Source organism: Triticum dicoccoides, chromosome 2A, assembly GCF_002162155.2.
Source record: "Triticum dicoccoides isolate Atlit2015 ecotype Zavitan chromosome 2A, WEW_v2.0, whole genome shotgun sequence".
Taxonomy (NCBI): domain Eukaryota; kingdom Viridiplantae; phylum Streptophyta; class Magnoliopsida; order Poales; family Poaceae; genus Triticum; species Triticum dicoccoides.
The window spans coordinates 52,914,118-52,931,861 of NC_041382.1; positions in this window are offsets into that span (position 1 = coordinate 52,914,118).

Genomic DNA, 17,744 nt, shown 5'->3' on the forward strand with positions numbered 1-17,744 from the left:
ATTTAAATGCATTACGACTATAAGCCAGAAAACCAGACATATATATATACATGTGAGTACTTACAATCCGGCCAGGGGCTTCAGCCTGGGGCGCCACTCATCGACGTCCGAGTGGGAGTCAACTGTAAGGGAGGTCCTCCCTTTCTTGGACATTTCCGCCTCTAGATCGGCGGAAGTTGCCCTCTTCTTGTTCTCCCCCATGGGTGGGGGTCGCTCTCTTCCTCCTCCTCTCCCTCTTCGTCAGGGCAGGACGGAGTTTCGGTGTCTTCGGACACTATGTCTGAGGCACCTTTACGGCGAAAGCCACTCTTGGACTCCTTTGCCTTCTCCTTGGCCTTCTTTTCCGGCGTCGGGACTAGCATCCTCGTCAACAGAGGAATAGCTTTGTCTTCGGGCAATGGAGCCAGACAGTGAATCTATTCTGCTTTCTTGGTCCAGCCCTGCAAAAGAAAATGGAGAGTGGGGATGATCTGCTTTTTGGCTGGAAGCCGGTGGACGATTTCCTTGGCCAGATACCCCGCTTCCCGGAGTTCCTTGATGTTTTTCTCCATGACGGAGGAGGCCATCCACTTGCCCTGCGCTCTGGATCCAGACATGGCTGGAGTATTTTCTGGGAACGGAGTGGATCGAAGTTTGAGCGCTGGAGCTTGAGGGTGCATGGACTGAGGAAAGGGAAGGCGTGGGGTAAAAAGGGGGAATCTTATCTCCTTATAAAGGTAGTAAATACCATGCGTCCCCCACAAGCCATAAAGCTCGCCTATTTTCAAGGGGTCATGCGAAACGACATGGTTGGGTTTCCCATACCCGTATCGATGAGAATCTCGTAATAAGGGGGGCACGATCTCTGCTTTGACAAGACGTGTCGTTGGTGGTTACGTCTCGAAACGCTAAACAGGAGGCCGAAAAACGGTTTGAAATAATAGAATGGCCGGACGTAACGTCTCACGAGTGAAATCTTCGGAGGACAGAACTTATCTGTATTCTAATTCAGAGGTATGACTATTGTACAGAGCCGGATATAGTACTGACGATCAACTACTCTGAAGAATTCGGAGGAGGAACCCGCCTTGCAATGTCGAAGACAATCTGCGGGCCAGACACATCGCCATTGAAGACTGGTACAGGGGCTACTGAGGGAGTCCTGGATTATGGGGTCCTCGGGTGTCCGGGCTACGTGATGTGGGCCGGACAGATGGGTGTGGAGATACAAGATAGAAGTCCTTCCCTCGTGTCCGGATGTCAGGACCCCGATCCTAAGTCACACCGATCTATCATGTAACACATCATATCACTTTGCGGCCTCACGCGCGGTATTCCCACGGGTGCCATCTTACCTGGCCCGGGACCGTTTGCGCCTTTTGGCTCACGTATATGATAGTGTCGCTAGCATCCATATGACAGAGAACCCGGGCCGACATGACTAGTCATAAACCCAAAGTGGTACTAACTTATAGGGATAGGCATAAATGACCCAGCAACGAACATGTCGGTCATCAACGTATGAACCCAAGTCGTAGCAAGCTACAAGGACTTAAAGGAACAACGTGTGACATTTCCCCGATGGGACAGACACATGAACAAATAAGGACACATGCCAGCCAGTCTAAGTGTTCCGGAGTAGTAGCAACTGGGCTACTAGGACTCTGGTAAACAGGGATATAGCAGACTACCATGGCTTAGTGGAAACACTAGACTACATTTCTCCATAAGAGAGGCTACCAAGGATAGACAACTAGGTTGTTGGATCCCACACATACCAAGCATTTCAATCATACACACAATATGCTCGATATGTGTAAATACAACATGGCATCACAACAAAACTCTACGACTCAAAAGTATTTATTCATAAGACTTCGAAGAGTCAGATATTACAAACATGGGTCTCATGTCCCAGCATTCAAGTCATACAAGCAATAGCACATGTGGAAGCTTATCTTGTCTGAGTACAGGCAACTACAAATGAAAAAGGTTAAGAAGCCTGACTAACTACAAGACCCTGCCGAGGGCACAAGATCGTAGCTGAGGTAACAAGCTAAATGTCGAAGTCCACACGGAACTACTAGCGAGACTGAAGTCTCTCTGCATAACATAAATTAAGCAAACGTGAGTAAAAATATACCCAGCAAGACTTACATCAGAACTAACTACATATGCATCATTATCAACAAAGGATGGTGGGGTTTAACTGCAGCAAGCCAGCTTTGACTCAGTGGCTAACCTGAACTACTACTGCAAGTAACTCTTTTGAGGTGGCGCACACGAGTGCACATATTCACCAATCAATACACCACTATGGATCCGTTCCCGTCTCCCTACGAGAACGCCATCCATAGCACTCACGCTTATCTTGCGCATTTTAGAGTATCCACTTTCAATTGTCTATGAACTGTACAGGAAACCCAGAAGTCCCTTACCGTGGACACGACTATTCGAATAGATCATGTTAACCCTGCAGGGGTGTAATTCTTGACACACGCTCTCACCACTTATTGCCGTTTACACGACATGTACTCGGCAACCTTCAAGCGGAAGCCCAGCGAGGGTGTCGGCCACGACCTAACTAACCACACAAGTCTCTAGTCCAGGTTTATCGCCTATTCAGGTTCCATCCTCAAGGAGATCTGGCCGGGGTTTCACTCACGACCCCAAACGATGAGAGCAGGGTTCCCGAGGCACCAAACGGGTGTCCCGGTACACCGTGCCTCGTGTCTCTACTGCATCATAGCCCACCCCTAGGGTCAGCGCTACGCACGGCCCCCAACACATATCCTACAAACACTAGAAACTAGTTACAACTCCTGGACAGAGATCAAGGCGATTAATAAGTCAAGAGGGGCACTTAAGCATTCCAATGGTTGGTAGTAAATGTTCATGGATCACAAACACAGAACTCAGTTCCTGAGGACGGCTGCAATGAGACAACCCACCATGTACTCCCACATGGCCTCTCATCGCTACCTTTACGAAATCGTGTTCACACACTTAGCTCTAAACAGTAGGACATGTTCACCACATTCCAATTCATTCCCGATGAATCGGACCTGACTCAACTCTAAGCAATAGCAGGCATGACAACAAGCATGAATGAGTAGGCACATCAGGGATCAAACAATTCCTACTCATGCTAGTGGGTTTCATCTATTTACTATGGCAATGACAGGTCATGCAGAGGAAAGGGGTTCAACTACCGCAACATGTAATAGTTGAATCGTTGTTGTCCTAATGCAGTAAAAGAGAGCAGGAGCGAGAGAGTGGGATTGTATCGGAATGAACAAGGGGGTTTTGCTTGCCTGATGGAGTGGTAGTAGGATACTGCCCTTCAGTCGGATTTTCGTGGGTATCCTCGGAGGCAGAACCTACCACGAAAGACACATCGGAACACAATCATCACATGGGAATATGCAACAATATGATGCATGCTATGACATGGCCATATGGGTGTGATTTGGCTAATGCATTCTACAACAGGTTGGTTTGAGTCCATTTGAATGAAAATTCAAATGAAAGCCCATGATATGAAGTCATATTAATGCATTAGCTTGTTTCACTTAAACAGCAAGGTTAAAGTGTTCTGACATGCATGAAACCACTACAGATGGAAATATTGGATTTTTCTAATCAATTTTCATATATAAATCTTTGCATTTGGAGTTACAGATTAATTTCTATGAATTTTTAAAGTTTATAATATTTTCTGGAATTTCCTGTATAAGAATAAATCCTGTAAATGATTTATTGCGTCAGCATTGCGTCAGGGTGACGTCGGCAGTCAACGTGGACGGTCCACGTCAAACCTGACCAGTGGGACCCACTGGTTAGTGTCTCTGTTAATTAACTAACTTAATTAGGATTAGTTTAATGCTAACCTAGGTTTGACTAACGGGCAGGACCCACATGTCAGTGGCTCAATTAATTAACTAAGTTAATTAACGCTAATTAATCTAACATTTAACTAAACAGGGGCCTGGCCCACACGTCAATCAGCCAGGGGGGTCAACTGTGGTCAAACCCGGGTCAGCGAGGTCAAACCCACCGGCGACATGACGCCGGCGAGGCCAGACGCAGCGGAGCAGCGCGGGTTTCACGCTCCGGCGACCAAAACGACGGCGGAGGTGTGCCACGTGAAGTTGGGAGTGCCCCGCGTCTTTATGTGCGATCGGGACGGGCGGAGACGGCTCAAGCTCGCCGGAATGAAGCTCACGGTGGCGGCCGGAGTTCGGGCGAGGTCGAGATTGGTGCTACGGTGCACGGGAGGGCGAGTGCGTGTGTGTGTTAGGCTCGTGGGGGCTTCCTGAGCATGGTAAGGCGCTCCATTCTAGGCTTGCGTGGCTGTGGCCACGGCTACGCCATGGCCGGCGGCGAGAAGCTCTCGGCTCCGATGGCTACGGTGGTTTGAGGACGCGAGCGAGTGCGGAGAGAGAGGGGGAAGGGGCAGGGCTCACGGAGAAACTGTAGAGGTGGTCAGTGGGCTCGGGGAAGACTTGAGGCCGGCGAATCGAACGACAGCATCCAGCGGCCGTAGACGGAGAAGAAGGTCACGCCATCGTCTTGGAGTCGTCCAAGCTTGCGTGGGTTGGCGGAGAGGTAGCTGGAGTCTGCCGGAACTCGGGGGCACGTCCACGGGGCAAGGGGACGGCGGTGGTCGCGGTGGTAGCAAGCGACGGGGACGGCAACACTCGGTGGTGCGCGCGAGAGGGACATGGGAGGGAATGAGCACGGAGGTAGGAGTGAGAGGGGCCCGGGGTGGCGTGTGGCATCGTCCAGAGTGGTCGGGGAGGCCAACCAAGCAAGAGGTGGCGCGCGCGTGTGTGCGCACGGCGGGCACACGCCCTCCTGCCCACTGGCAGGAGGTTAAAGACGGTGGACGGCCTAGTGGGCTTGGCCAGCAGCTGGGCCACCAGGTGGCCTTCTGCTACAGGTAAGAGGCCAGGTTAGTTTCTTTCCCCCCTTTTCTTATTCTGTTTCTGTTTTCTAGTTATTTGCCTCTATTTTGAATTAGTAGAAATACTAATTCATTTTGTAAAATCCTAAAAATAATTGTCGGCACTTTTGAAAATATTTCCAATAGCCCTCAAATGCTTTCAAGATTATTAGCACATTTAAAATATTTTATAAAATTTAAATGTCCAAATTCAAATACTTAGGATTTAATTCAAAAATCCAGACTATCCTAGAGAAGTGTGCACCATTTTTGTCAGAGGTTCTAGACCAATACAAAAATGATGAACATTTATGAAGGGCATTTTGGGTTGATGGAAAATATTTTTATTTGAACCTAGTTGAATTGTTTCTGATGCTAGGGTTTGGTCAATCCCCATTTCAACATAAATAGAATTTAAACATGATGCAACAAGATGAAAAATACCAGGCAGTACCAGAAGCTAGGGATGTGACATCGGATGGGACTCTCCTTGGCGTGGAAGGCAAGCTTAGCATGCGGATATGAATATTCCTTTCTTTGTAAACTGACTCTGTACAACCCTAGCCCCCTCCAGTGTCTATATAAACCGGAGGGTTTAGTCCATAGAGACAATCATAATCATACATGCTAGACAATTAGGGTTTAGCCATTACGATCTTGTGGTAGATCAACTCTTGTAACCCCTATATTTATCAAAGTCAATCAAGCAGGACGTAGGGTATTACCTCCATCAAGAGGGCCCGAACTTGGGTAAACATTGTGTCCCTATCTCCTGTTACCATCGATCCTTAGACACACTGTTCGGAACCCCCTACCCGAGATATGCCGGTTTTGACACCGACAGTGCCCCGATGTCGTATCACCATCACACTTCTATCTTTACCATTTTTCTTAGTTCGATCCTTTTGGTTATATCTTGATCTAGTAGAATAAAGTTTAGTATGATCTAGCTTTGAGTTTTTGTGTTGATCCTTATATATGTAATCGAGTCTGTGAGCTATATATAATGAAGATTAGTCTTGAGTCGAGGGATTGGTTATCTTGCTATGATCTTGAGGGGATAAAAGAAAAAAGAAAGAATAAAAAGAAATAAAGAGATCATATTGATCTTATGGAGATCAATGACTTCACATATAAAGAGTATGATGAACAAAAGTTGTTGAGAGTTGACAAACATAGTTTTGGTCATCGTTGCAATTAATAGGAAGTAATAAAGAAAGAGAGGTTTTCACATATAAATATACTATCTTGGACATCTTTTATGATTGTGAGCACTCATTAAAATATGACATGCTAAAAAGTTGATGTTGGACAAGGAAGACAACGTAATGGGTTATATATGTTTTCTTATATCCAAAATAAATTATATTGTCATGGATCATCCAACATGTTGAGCTTGCCTTTCCCCCTCATGCTAGCCAAATTCTTTGCACCAAGTAGAGGTACAATTGTGCTTTCAAATATCCTTAAACCCAGTTTTGCCATGAGTGTCCGCCATATCTACCTATGGATTGAATAATATCCTTCAAGTAAGTTGTCATTGTTGCAAGAAATAAAAATGCTCTCTAAATATGTATGATCTATTAGTGTGGAGAAAATAAGCTTTATACGAGCTTGTGATATGAAAGAAATAAAAGCGATAGACTGCATAATAAAGGTCCTTATCACAAGTGGCGATATAAAGTGACATTCTTTTGCATTAAGATTTTGTGCAACCAACCATAAAAGCACATGACAACCTCCACTTCCGTCTGCGAAGGGCCTATGTTTTATTTTTGTCTTATACATTATACAAGAGTCATGGTGATATTCACCTTTCCTTTTTACACTTTATCCTTTGGCAAGCACTATGTGTTGGAAAGATCCTGATATATATATCCAATTGGATGTGGGTTTTCATAAAGCATTATTGTTGACATTACCCTTGAGGTAAAAGGTTGGGAGGCAAAACTATAAGCCCCTATCTTTCTCTGTGTCCTATTAAAACTTCATACCCATAAGTATGGCGTGAGTGTTAGCAATTGTGAAAGACTAAATGATAGTTGAGTATGTGGACTTGCTGAAAAGCTCTTATATGGACTCTTTCCGATGTTATGATAAATTGCAATTGCTTCAATGACTGAGATTATAGTTTGCTAGTTTTTCAATGAAGTTTCTGGTTCATACTTTGCATTGTGACTAGATTGTTACTTCAGGATAAGAGATCATATGACAATATATATCATGTTGCTATTCTAAGAATGATCATGATGCCCTCATGTCCATATTTTATTTTACCGACACCTCTATCTCTAAACATGTGGACATATTTTTTGATATGGGCTTCCGCTTGAGGACAAGCGAGGTCTAAGCTTGGGGGAGTTGATACGTCAATTTTGCATCATGCTTTTATATCGATATTTATTGCAATATGCGCTGTTATTACACATTATGTCACAATACTTATGCATTTTCTCTCTTATTTTACAAGGTTTACATGAAGAGGGAGATTGCCAGTAGCTGGAATCCTGGGCTGGAAAAGTAGCAAATATTAGAGACCTATTCTGCACAACTCCAAAAGTCCTGAAACTCCATGAAAGTCAGTTTTGGAATATATTAAAAATATTGGGCGCATAAAGCACCAGAGGGGGGCCACCCACTGTCCACGAGGTTGGAGGGCGCGCCCTACCCCCTGGGTGCGCCCCTTGCCTCGTGGGCCACCTGGAAGCCCCTGTATGCCCATCTTCTGGTATAAGGTGTATTTTGCCCTGGAAAAAATCATAAGGAAGCTTTTGGGACGAAGCGCCGCCGTCTCGAGGCGGAACCTTGGCGGAACCAATCTAGGGTACCGACGGAGCTGTTTTGCCGGGGAAACATCCCTCCGGGAGGGGGAAATTGTAACATCCCAAATTTTCAATTTGGAATGTTATACATAGGTCATTCATGCATATCATATTCTATTGCATTTTTGCTTTGTGATCCTTGAAATTCTAAGCAACTCAAGGACCTGCGGAGAGAGTTCGGAATTTCGTTATTTTCATATTTGAGTTTTCTCAAATTTTGAAAAGAGGATCATCTGGTTTTAATTATTTTCCCTCTGAAAATATTTCATATTAAAATATATGAGAGGAGATAATATGAATTCTCCAAAATAAATGAAATATTAGAGGAAAATATTAAAATCAAATAAGATTTTTTTATTTGGGTTTTATTGCAATTTTATTTGAATTAGGAAAAAATCCGTTTTTCAAAATTGCATTAGAGGTCTTAATAAATGTTCACTTTCTCCGCAATATTATTAGAAGATCGCGAAAATTTATTTCAGGATTTTTGAGTCTGTTTAGTATTTCTTTTATTTGTTTTTCTGTGACAGGATTTATTTTAAAAAAAGGTAACCGACCTACGGGGCCGTGTCCGACCTGGACACTTGACCCGGCCGACCTTATAAGTCGAGCCCGCGACCCCGAGGCCAGCCTAAGCCGCCGCGCCCCTACCCTAACCCTAAGCCGCCGCCACACCTTACCGCCGCCGCGCCGCCCTCGGCCATCGCCGCCGTTCCGCCGCCGCCGCACGCCGCCGACCTTGCCGAGGTAGCCGCCGCTGGTTTTCGCAAGAAAACCATTCGGCTTTTTTTCGAAACCCTAGTTCGTTTTTTTGTAGATCGGTTTTTTCGGTTTTTCTCGGTTTAGGTAAATAGCGAACGTTCGTCTGTACGTTCGTTTTAACAAACGATATTCATTCATTTGCTGTAGACAGCGAACGTTCGTTCATTAGCCTGTTCGTCAGCTTTCTTTTTCTAGGGTTTTTCCGTGATTATTTTCGATTGCGATTTCTGCCCTAATGTTCGATCTAGTATATCTTTTCGCTCATTTATCTGAATTAGGTGAAACAAGCGCTTGGATCTTCGTCTCGAAGCCCTCTTTCCATTTAACTTTAGTCCAGATTAGTATTGGGATCTTGTTTCTTCCGTAGTTTGAGTTTTGTTGCTCCGTTTGATTTGATTCTTTTTGCAAACCGGAGTTCTTCAGTTGAACTTTCTGGTTACATCTTTTTATTTGAGTTTTACATATGCATCTTTTCTAGATTACTTATGTATACTATTGTTTGTTTGCGATAGAACACTCGGAGTGCGAAGCATGCTACTACGAGTCTCTAGGTTTTGCGGATCATCAACAAGGAAAGTAACACTTTGGTCATACCCCTTTATCACTCAGTTTTTATGCATTAGTTTCAACCCTCACACATTGCATGAGTAGGATCTCTTAACATGTGGGTTTGGGAAGTAGATGATGAGGTAGAACCTATTACCTGTTTTATTATCAAACCCTTGGGAGTTACTTCTACGTTATGCTTATATTCCTATGCTATGCTCGTAGACGTGGATTGCGTTTGAGTGTAACCATGACAAATGTGAGTTGTTAATTAATGATTCAAGTTAAGGTGGAAACTTTAATACACATCTGGGTGGATTGCTTGTGGGCACTTGGAGAATCCAATGTTGTCCTAGGATATCCTGGAGTACCTGTGTAATCATCCTACTGTCCGCCACCCAGGCTCAAAGGAATCATAAGATTATTCACGCTAGAAACTTCCATGTGCAGTCACAAGCCATTATGGGCTCTGGCATAGTTGAGTATGTTGTGTGACCTCTTTCAGTGGTGGGCTAGCAGATGTAGGGGATGTAGGTGTAATGGTCCACCCAGAGTAAAGAGTTAATGCTTCTGAAAGACTGTGTCTCGGTCATCCGTTTCTCAAACACCCTGTAGTGCGAGAAATCCAACGGAGGAGATCGAGTCTTGTGGGGAAAAGTGCGCAAACCTCTGCAGAGTGTATAAACTAATCATGGTTAGCCGTGTCCCCGGTTATGGACATCTTGAGTATCTGGTACTTGAATTATTGATTTGATCTCATCACTCTAAATTAATTTGTTGGGATGTTAATGACTACTTTAATTGGGATTGAGTTGGAGGAACCTTCTCAATAATGTTCCAACTACCATGATAGCTAAAAATAAAATATATTCCTTTGTTGTAGGAAAATATTAGCTTTTCGCAAAACAATATAACCATAGATCCTCCACCAGCCATATATGCATGTAGTGATAGCATTTATGTGTTCATTACTCTCATGTGTTACTTTGCAGCATATTCCATGTGCTGACCCGTTTCGGGCTGCAACATATCATGTTGCAGACTTTTCAGATGACGAGTAAGATGCCGTAGGTCGTTTGTCATGCACTCAGCTTTGCCGTTGGAGTTGATGGACTCACTTTATCTTCCAAGCCTTCCGCTGTTATCGTAATTAGATGGCCTTAATCCATATTTATTGCAATAAGTTCTCTTTTGAGACATTCAATGTAATAAGTGTGTGATTGCTACTCGGTTATAAATCCTTCGAGTACTATGTGTGTCAGCATTACCGATCCAGGGATGACACTGAAGCACAGAGACTTGACCATCTGAGGTCGGGTCGCTATAGAAATCGTCACCATCGTCATCACCATCAATCCTCTCATCGAGAGGGGGTCAATCTCCATCAACATCTTCACCAGCACCATATCCTCTCAAACCCTATTTCATCTCTTGTATCCGATCTTTGTCTCAAAACCTCAGATTGTTACCTGTGGGTTGCTAGTAGTGTTGATTACTCCTCATAGTTGATGCTAGTTGGTTTATTCGGTGGAAGATTATATGTTCAGATCCTTTATCCACATTAATACCCCTCTAATTATGAACATGAATATGATTTGTGAATAGTTACGTTTGTTCTTGAGGACATGGGATAAGTCTTGTTATAAGTAGTCATGTGAATTTGGTATTCGTTCGATATTTTGATGAGATGTATGTTGTCTTTCCTCTAGTGGTGTTATGTGAACGTGGACTACATGACACTTCACCATTGTTTGGGCCTAGGGGAAGGCATTGGGAAGTAATAAGTAGATGATGGGTTCCTAGAGTGACAGAAGCTTAAACCCTAGTTTATGCGTTGCTTCGTAAGGGGCTAATTTGGATCCATATATTTCATGCTATGGTTAGGTTTACCTTAAATCTTCTTTCGTAGATGCGGATGCTTGCGAGGGGGTGTATCATAAGTGGGATGCTTCTCCAAGGAAGGGCGTTACTCAAGCATCGGTCCACCCACATATCAAATTATCAAAGTAACGGAAGCTAATCATATGAGCATGATGAAAACTAGCTTGACGATAATTCCCATGTGTCCTCGGGAGCGCTTTCCTTTATATAAGAATTTGTCCAGGCTTGTCCTTTGCTACAAAAAGGATTGGGCCACCTTGCTGCACCTTTTTTACTTTTTTTACTTGTTACCCGTTACGAATTACCTTATCACAAATCTATCTGTTACCGATAATTTCAGTGCTTGCAGAGAACTACTTGTCATTTCCTTCTGCTCCTCATTGGGTTCGACACTCTTACTTATCGAACGGACTATGATAGATCCCTATACTTGTGGGTCATCATACACTAGGACGAATTCATTTGTGTAGGGGTTGAAGATGAAGTTCATCATGCGAGAGAACGTTGGAGGAGCATTGACAAGGCCGAAAGACATGAGAGTATATTCATAAGAACCAAAGCTTGTTCTGAATGCTGTCTTGGGGATATCTTGTTTACGAATGCGAATCTGATGATAACCCATACGGAGGTCAAGCTTGGAGAATACTTTTGCACTTTTAAGTTGCTCGAATAACTCATTGATGTTGGGAAGTGGGTACTTGTTCTTGATTGTCTTCTTGTTCAATGGACGGTAATCGACGCAAAGTCAGTCCGTGCCATCCTTCTTCTAGACAAAAATAAAACCACAAACCCATGGAGATGAACTCGGTCTGATCAGACCCAGACGCTCTTGTTCATCGAGTTGTTTCTTCAATTCCTTCAACTCCTTTGGTCCAAGCTTGTATGGACGCTTGCAAACAGGTTCAGTACCAGGCTCAAGATCGATAACGAATTCAACTGGCCAGTGAGGAGGCATTCGCAGAAGCTCTTCTGGAAAGATGTCTTGGTATTCACAAACGACTAGAATCTGAGAGATGGCGTCTAACTCTCCCTTCTCATTGAGAGAGAACAATCGAATGGTTTCGTCCCGAGCGGCATTGATGATCACATCCTTAGAAGAGTGTGTCAACATAATCTCCTTGACGGCACAATCAAGTTGAGCCTTGTGCTTAGAAAGGCAATCCATCCCGAGAATTAGATCAATATCCGAGTCGCCAAGAACAATTGTAGAAGCCAAAAATTTATAGTTGCCCATCTTGATACCGACATTCGGAACCAACATGCTAGAGCTCCAACGCTTAGCCGGAGAAACAACTTGCAATGCTCTCAGTAATACTTCTGTGTCCAAATTGTGCTTCGGTGCAAATGGATATGACATGAAAGAATGTGATGCACTAGTATCAAATAGGACTTTTGCAGGAATATCATTAACTGGAAGATTACCCATGACCACTTCTGAAGAATCCTCTGCTTGAGCTACGTTCATCATGTTCACCCTTATAGACTTGGGATTATGCTTGACCACTTCATTGCTTGAAGACCTCACAGGAGGAGGAGGAAGGCGTCTTTGGTTGAAGCACTTGTTTGCATAGTGACCTTTCTGCTGACACTTGTTGCAAGTAATTTCTAAGAGCAGACGGAAATAAGGAGGACCACTTGACCTTGGAACTTGAGTCTGAGACTTGTTCTGATAGCCTGGGTTGGGTGGGTGGGAAGATCCATGTCCACCTTTGTTCTTCTGCTGGTAGGGCTGACGAAATGGAGGGGGCGGAGGAAGCCAGAACTTCTGTTGCTTAGCTACCACTTGTGAGGAACAAGAAGACTGAACTGCATCCCTAATTCTCGTCTTTGAAACCTCACACTTGAGCTGAGCACCTTCTTGCTTGAGGGCCATGCTATAGAATTGATCAAACTTCGTAGGCTCAAGAAGCACGAGAGCTAACTACATATCTTCTCTGAGGCCACCCGTGAAGTGATAGATCATGCTCTTTTCATCAGGAACATCCTGCCTTATGAAGCGAGCAAGTTTCTGAAACTGGATGTTGTATTGGTACACGGACATGCTACCTTGCTTGAGACTGCGGAATTCCTCACGCTTGCTCTCAGCAACACTTATAGGAATGTGGTGAGCTTTGAAATCCCGGCAGATGTCCTCCCAGGTAATCACTCGACCTCTTCTGGAATATTTGTATTGCTGACACCAATTGGCTGCTTGGTCCTTGAGCTGAAAAGAAGCGAACTTGAAAAAGTCCTTAGGCCTGACATTGCTACATTAAAAATGCTTGTTGATGTCCACGAGCCAATCATCGACGTCCGTGGCCTCGACACAGTTGCTGAAAGACTTTGGCTGATTTGCAAGGAACTGGTTGAGGGTAGCAAACTGAGGCTGATTGTTGAATTGCCCTTGACCTTGATTTCCTTTGTTGCCTTGGCCTTGGTTGCACTATTGCAAGAGTTGCAAAAGCATCTGGGTGTTGGCGTTGGTGGCTGCCATGACAGCTTGCCATGCCTCCGGAGGCAGAGGTGGAGGGTTCGCCTGTTCCCCATCATTAAGTTGCGGATTCAGACGCGTTGGAGGAGCCATCCTGAAGAGGGTGACATCCGTTAGAATCATGATAGACAGATAGACAAGCTGAATCAACGGATAGAAATTTCAACATATAGTATTCACAATAAACATTCGAACAAGAATGAACGAATGAATTCCAAAGTTAACAATACACAACCATTCAGGTGAGAAACCACTTATATCAAGGTTGATGAGAGAAACAACAAGGTACGACTGGAACAAATAAGTGGTAAGGATTACCCAATCACAAACCAAATATCTGCAGGAAGAAATACTTAGAGCTACTTGAATTCCCACCTATAATCTCCTGAAACTTTCTGGTTATTCAATCTGGTGTTGGGGATATAGGTAGGCACAATATATATCACACAACTAACTAGCCCTACGCTCCAACTGCATCCATCCGTCAACACATAACCAAGAAAACTCTGAAAATCATGTACCTCAACCTTCGAAAAGCATTCGTTATACGAGTTATGTCAATACTCCCAAAGTCCCGCCCCAGTACTGGGTGGCGTCGAGGTTATCTCACCAACAACTACATAAAAGAGATTTTCGATATCGGCGAACTCAGGTATTCCAGAACTGCAACGATAAAATTGTGACGACAACACCTCGGAGCTCAACTCCCAGGGACACTGCCACAACCCCTAAATGTCAGGAGGCACCAAGAACAATGTTCTCGTCACAAGAATATCGGAATGATTCCAAGATACCCGTGTGATCCTAATTTTTTGGGTGAAATTTTAGGAGAGGAAAGACAAAACATCTACGTCAGGAGACCTCACCTGAGCGACGATGGGGACTGAGGAGTAAAAAGAATCCTGCTCTGCGATATATATAATCCTAAGATTCAAAATATTTTTGTTCTAGACTCAACAATGTTAACGATTCGATCAAGTAGGGGGCTCCTAAGTCCGGGATGGCTCTTATTACCAACTTGTAATGCCCATGATGGGGGCTATATCTCCCACGTGTCGAGGCACGACTTAGAGGCATAACCGCATGGTGGTTTTGTTGCAAGAAGGGTCATCTTCACACAATCCCATGTAATGAACAAGAAAGGGATAAATAGATAGTTGGCTTACAATCTCCACGTCACCCAATATACAAATAATTTCATACATCATCAGAGTACACTCATAGTCTGACTATGGACAACCAAATGAAAAGAAGATAAACCCAACTGCTAGATCCCCGATCGTCCAAACTGGGCTCAACTACTGATCATCAGGAAAAGATACGTAGTAATGGCCAAGGTCCTTGTCGAACTCCCACTTGAGTTCAGTAGCATCACCTGCACTGGTATCATCGGCACCTGCAACTGTTTTGGAAGTATCCATGAGTCACGAGGACTCATCAATCTCAATCCCGCGAGAACAAGACTATTTAAGCTTATGGGTAGGACAAGGTAATGAGGTGGAGTTACAGCAAGCGCTAAGCAAATATGGTGGCTAACATACGCAAATAAGAGTAAGATGAGAAGCTACGCAGTGGTCGAAAAGCTAGAAGTGATCTTGAACTACTTACGTTCAAACATAACCCAAACAATGTTCACTTCCCGGACACCACCGAAAAGAGATCATCACAGCTACACACACGGTTGATTCATTTTAATTAAGTCAAGTGTCAAGTTCTCTACAACCGGATATTAACAAATTCCCATCTGCCACATAACGGTCGTGGGCAAGACTCTCGAAAGTTTATACCCTGCAGGGGTGTCCCAACTTATCCCATCACAAGCTCTCACGATCAATGAAGGATATTCCTTCTCCCGGAAAGACCTGATCAGTTTTGGAATCCCGGTTACAAGACATTTCGACAATGGTAAAACAAGACCAGCAAGACCACCCGATGTGCAGACAAATCCCGATAGGAGTCGCACATATCTCGTTCTCAGGGTACACCGGATGTGCCAGACGTCGGGTTAGCTGAGACCCTGGTTGCCCAGGGGGCGCCAGACATCGCCCAGTTTGGACCAACACTCAGAGGAGCACTGGCCCCTGGGGGGGATTAAAATTAAGATGAGCCTTGGGTTTGCAACTCCTAAGGGAAAAGTATATGTGGTGGTTAGCAAATGTTAAACCAAGGTTGGGCCTTGGTGGGGGAGTTTTATTCAAAGCGAACTATCAAGGTGGTCCCACAACCCCAACTACGTAAGGAACATAAAATCAAGGAACATAACACCGGTATGAAGGAAACTAAGGTGGCAAGAGTGGAACAAAACACTGAGCAAAAGGCCAAGCCTTCCACCCTTTGCCAAGTATATAGATGCATTAATTAAATAAGAGATAAGGTGATATCCTAACATATCCATGTTCCAACATGGAACAACCTGCAAGGCACCTGCAACTAGTAACGCTATAAGAGGGGCTGAGCAAAAGCGGTAACTTAGGCAAACAACGGTTTGCTAGGAAGGTGGGTTAGAGGCTTGACATGGCAATATGGGAGGCATGATAAACAAGTGGTAGGTAGCGCGACATAGTGATAGAACGAACAACTAGCAAGCAAAGATAGAAGTGATATCGAGGGCAATGATCATCTTGCCTGCAAAGTTCTCAGAGTTGTCGAAAGCTTGCTCCTCGTTAGCGTACTCAATAGGTTCCTCATTCACGAACTCGTCTCCTGGCTCTAACCAAAGTAAGAACACAAGCAACGGAACAACAATCAATTACGGTGCAACGCACAAGCAACATGATGCAAGACATGGCATGGAATGCAAGATATGACGTGCAATGCAATATGGGTACTCCGGAGGGAAAGGATGATCAAGGCATCAACTTGGCAAACCAAGTATGCCATTGGAAAAGGTGAGTGATTTTGGTCGAAATTGATATAAGGATCACCGGAAATGAATGCATAGTTTGCAAATGACAACAAAATAAGAATGATGCAAATCTACGATTAACAGCATCATAGCACTTAAAATGCAACAAGAAACTATGCTACAGCACTCCAACATACCAACAAAGCACATGGCTTTAAAGTACACATGAAGCTGTACAAATCATGAACACTAAGCTCCTCCTAGAACTCACTAGAACAGGCTTAAAATTGCATGACAAAGATGCAAATGATATCAACTTCATAGACTTAGAGAAAGTACTAACCATGGCAAAACAGTAGCATATAGCAATGTTTAGATCTATCAAACATCATGCTAAAGAACATATCATGGCAAACAAAGGCATGGAATTCTGGTACTAAAGACATAGAACAAAATTCCCTTACTGAACTTTACCCAAAGATGCATGGAAAATGATGTGGCACCCATGCAAACATGGCCAGTTATATGACCAGTTTCAGACTTATAAGAAAAACAGAGCATGGCAGAAACATATTCATTGTAGCAACTTTGCAAGCTCATGCCACTCACCACAAAGAATTTCATGGCATAAAAAGGTAACCAACATTAAGTAGACATGTTCAAGAAGCTAACAATGATAATATCAAGTTCATAGGGTGCATGGATCACTAGCAAAACTCATGAAAAAACTGAATCTCATGTTAACAATCTGCCAGCAACAACATTTAGCAAAAGAAGAGCATGGAAATGACATGCTAAGCTACTTGATAATTACAACCAGAGGCATGAATGGATATAGAAATACCACATCTTCAAAACACTCTTAATGAACTACCTCAAAATGTGCATGGATCTCATGGTACCAACATGACAACATGGCATCAAAATGTAACATGGAATGACTTAGCAAAATATTCTGTGTCTGAAATCAGCAACATCATGAAGCCTACTTTGGATGCTTGTGCTAGTCACCACATAACTCATAAAAATACAAGACTTACACCACTGTAAATATGGCATGATGGAGCTCATAAAACATACAGACATGATGCTCATAGGATGCACACACAAAATGCAATGAAAATGAAAAATCAGCAAGTTAAGTTGAATTCCAGCAGACAACATCATATAGCACTTTCGCAACGAGGATTAGGGCATCAATATGAGCAGTAACATGCATTCAAATGACACTAACATAAAGAGCATCACGAGACGAACATTTTCATATATCATGCATGCAAAAAAAGCTACAGCCATGAAGATATGGCATGTCAAAGAGGGTCCCGAAATGTTGAAAACTACGGGACTTGGACGAATTCATCACCTCCGGATCTAGGGTTCCGGGCACGGTAATCGAGGTCACCGGAAAGTCGCTAGATCTTCACCGGAGAGGAAGGAGACGCAACGGCCGGAGTGGAGGAGGGAGTTGCCAGCGGGGGGGGGGGGCGGATCCGA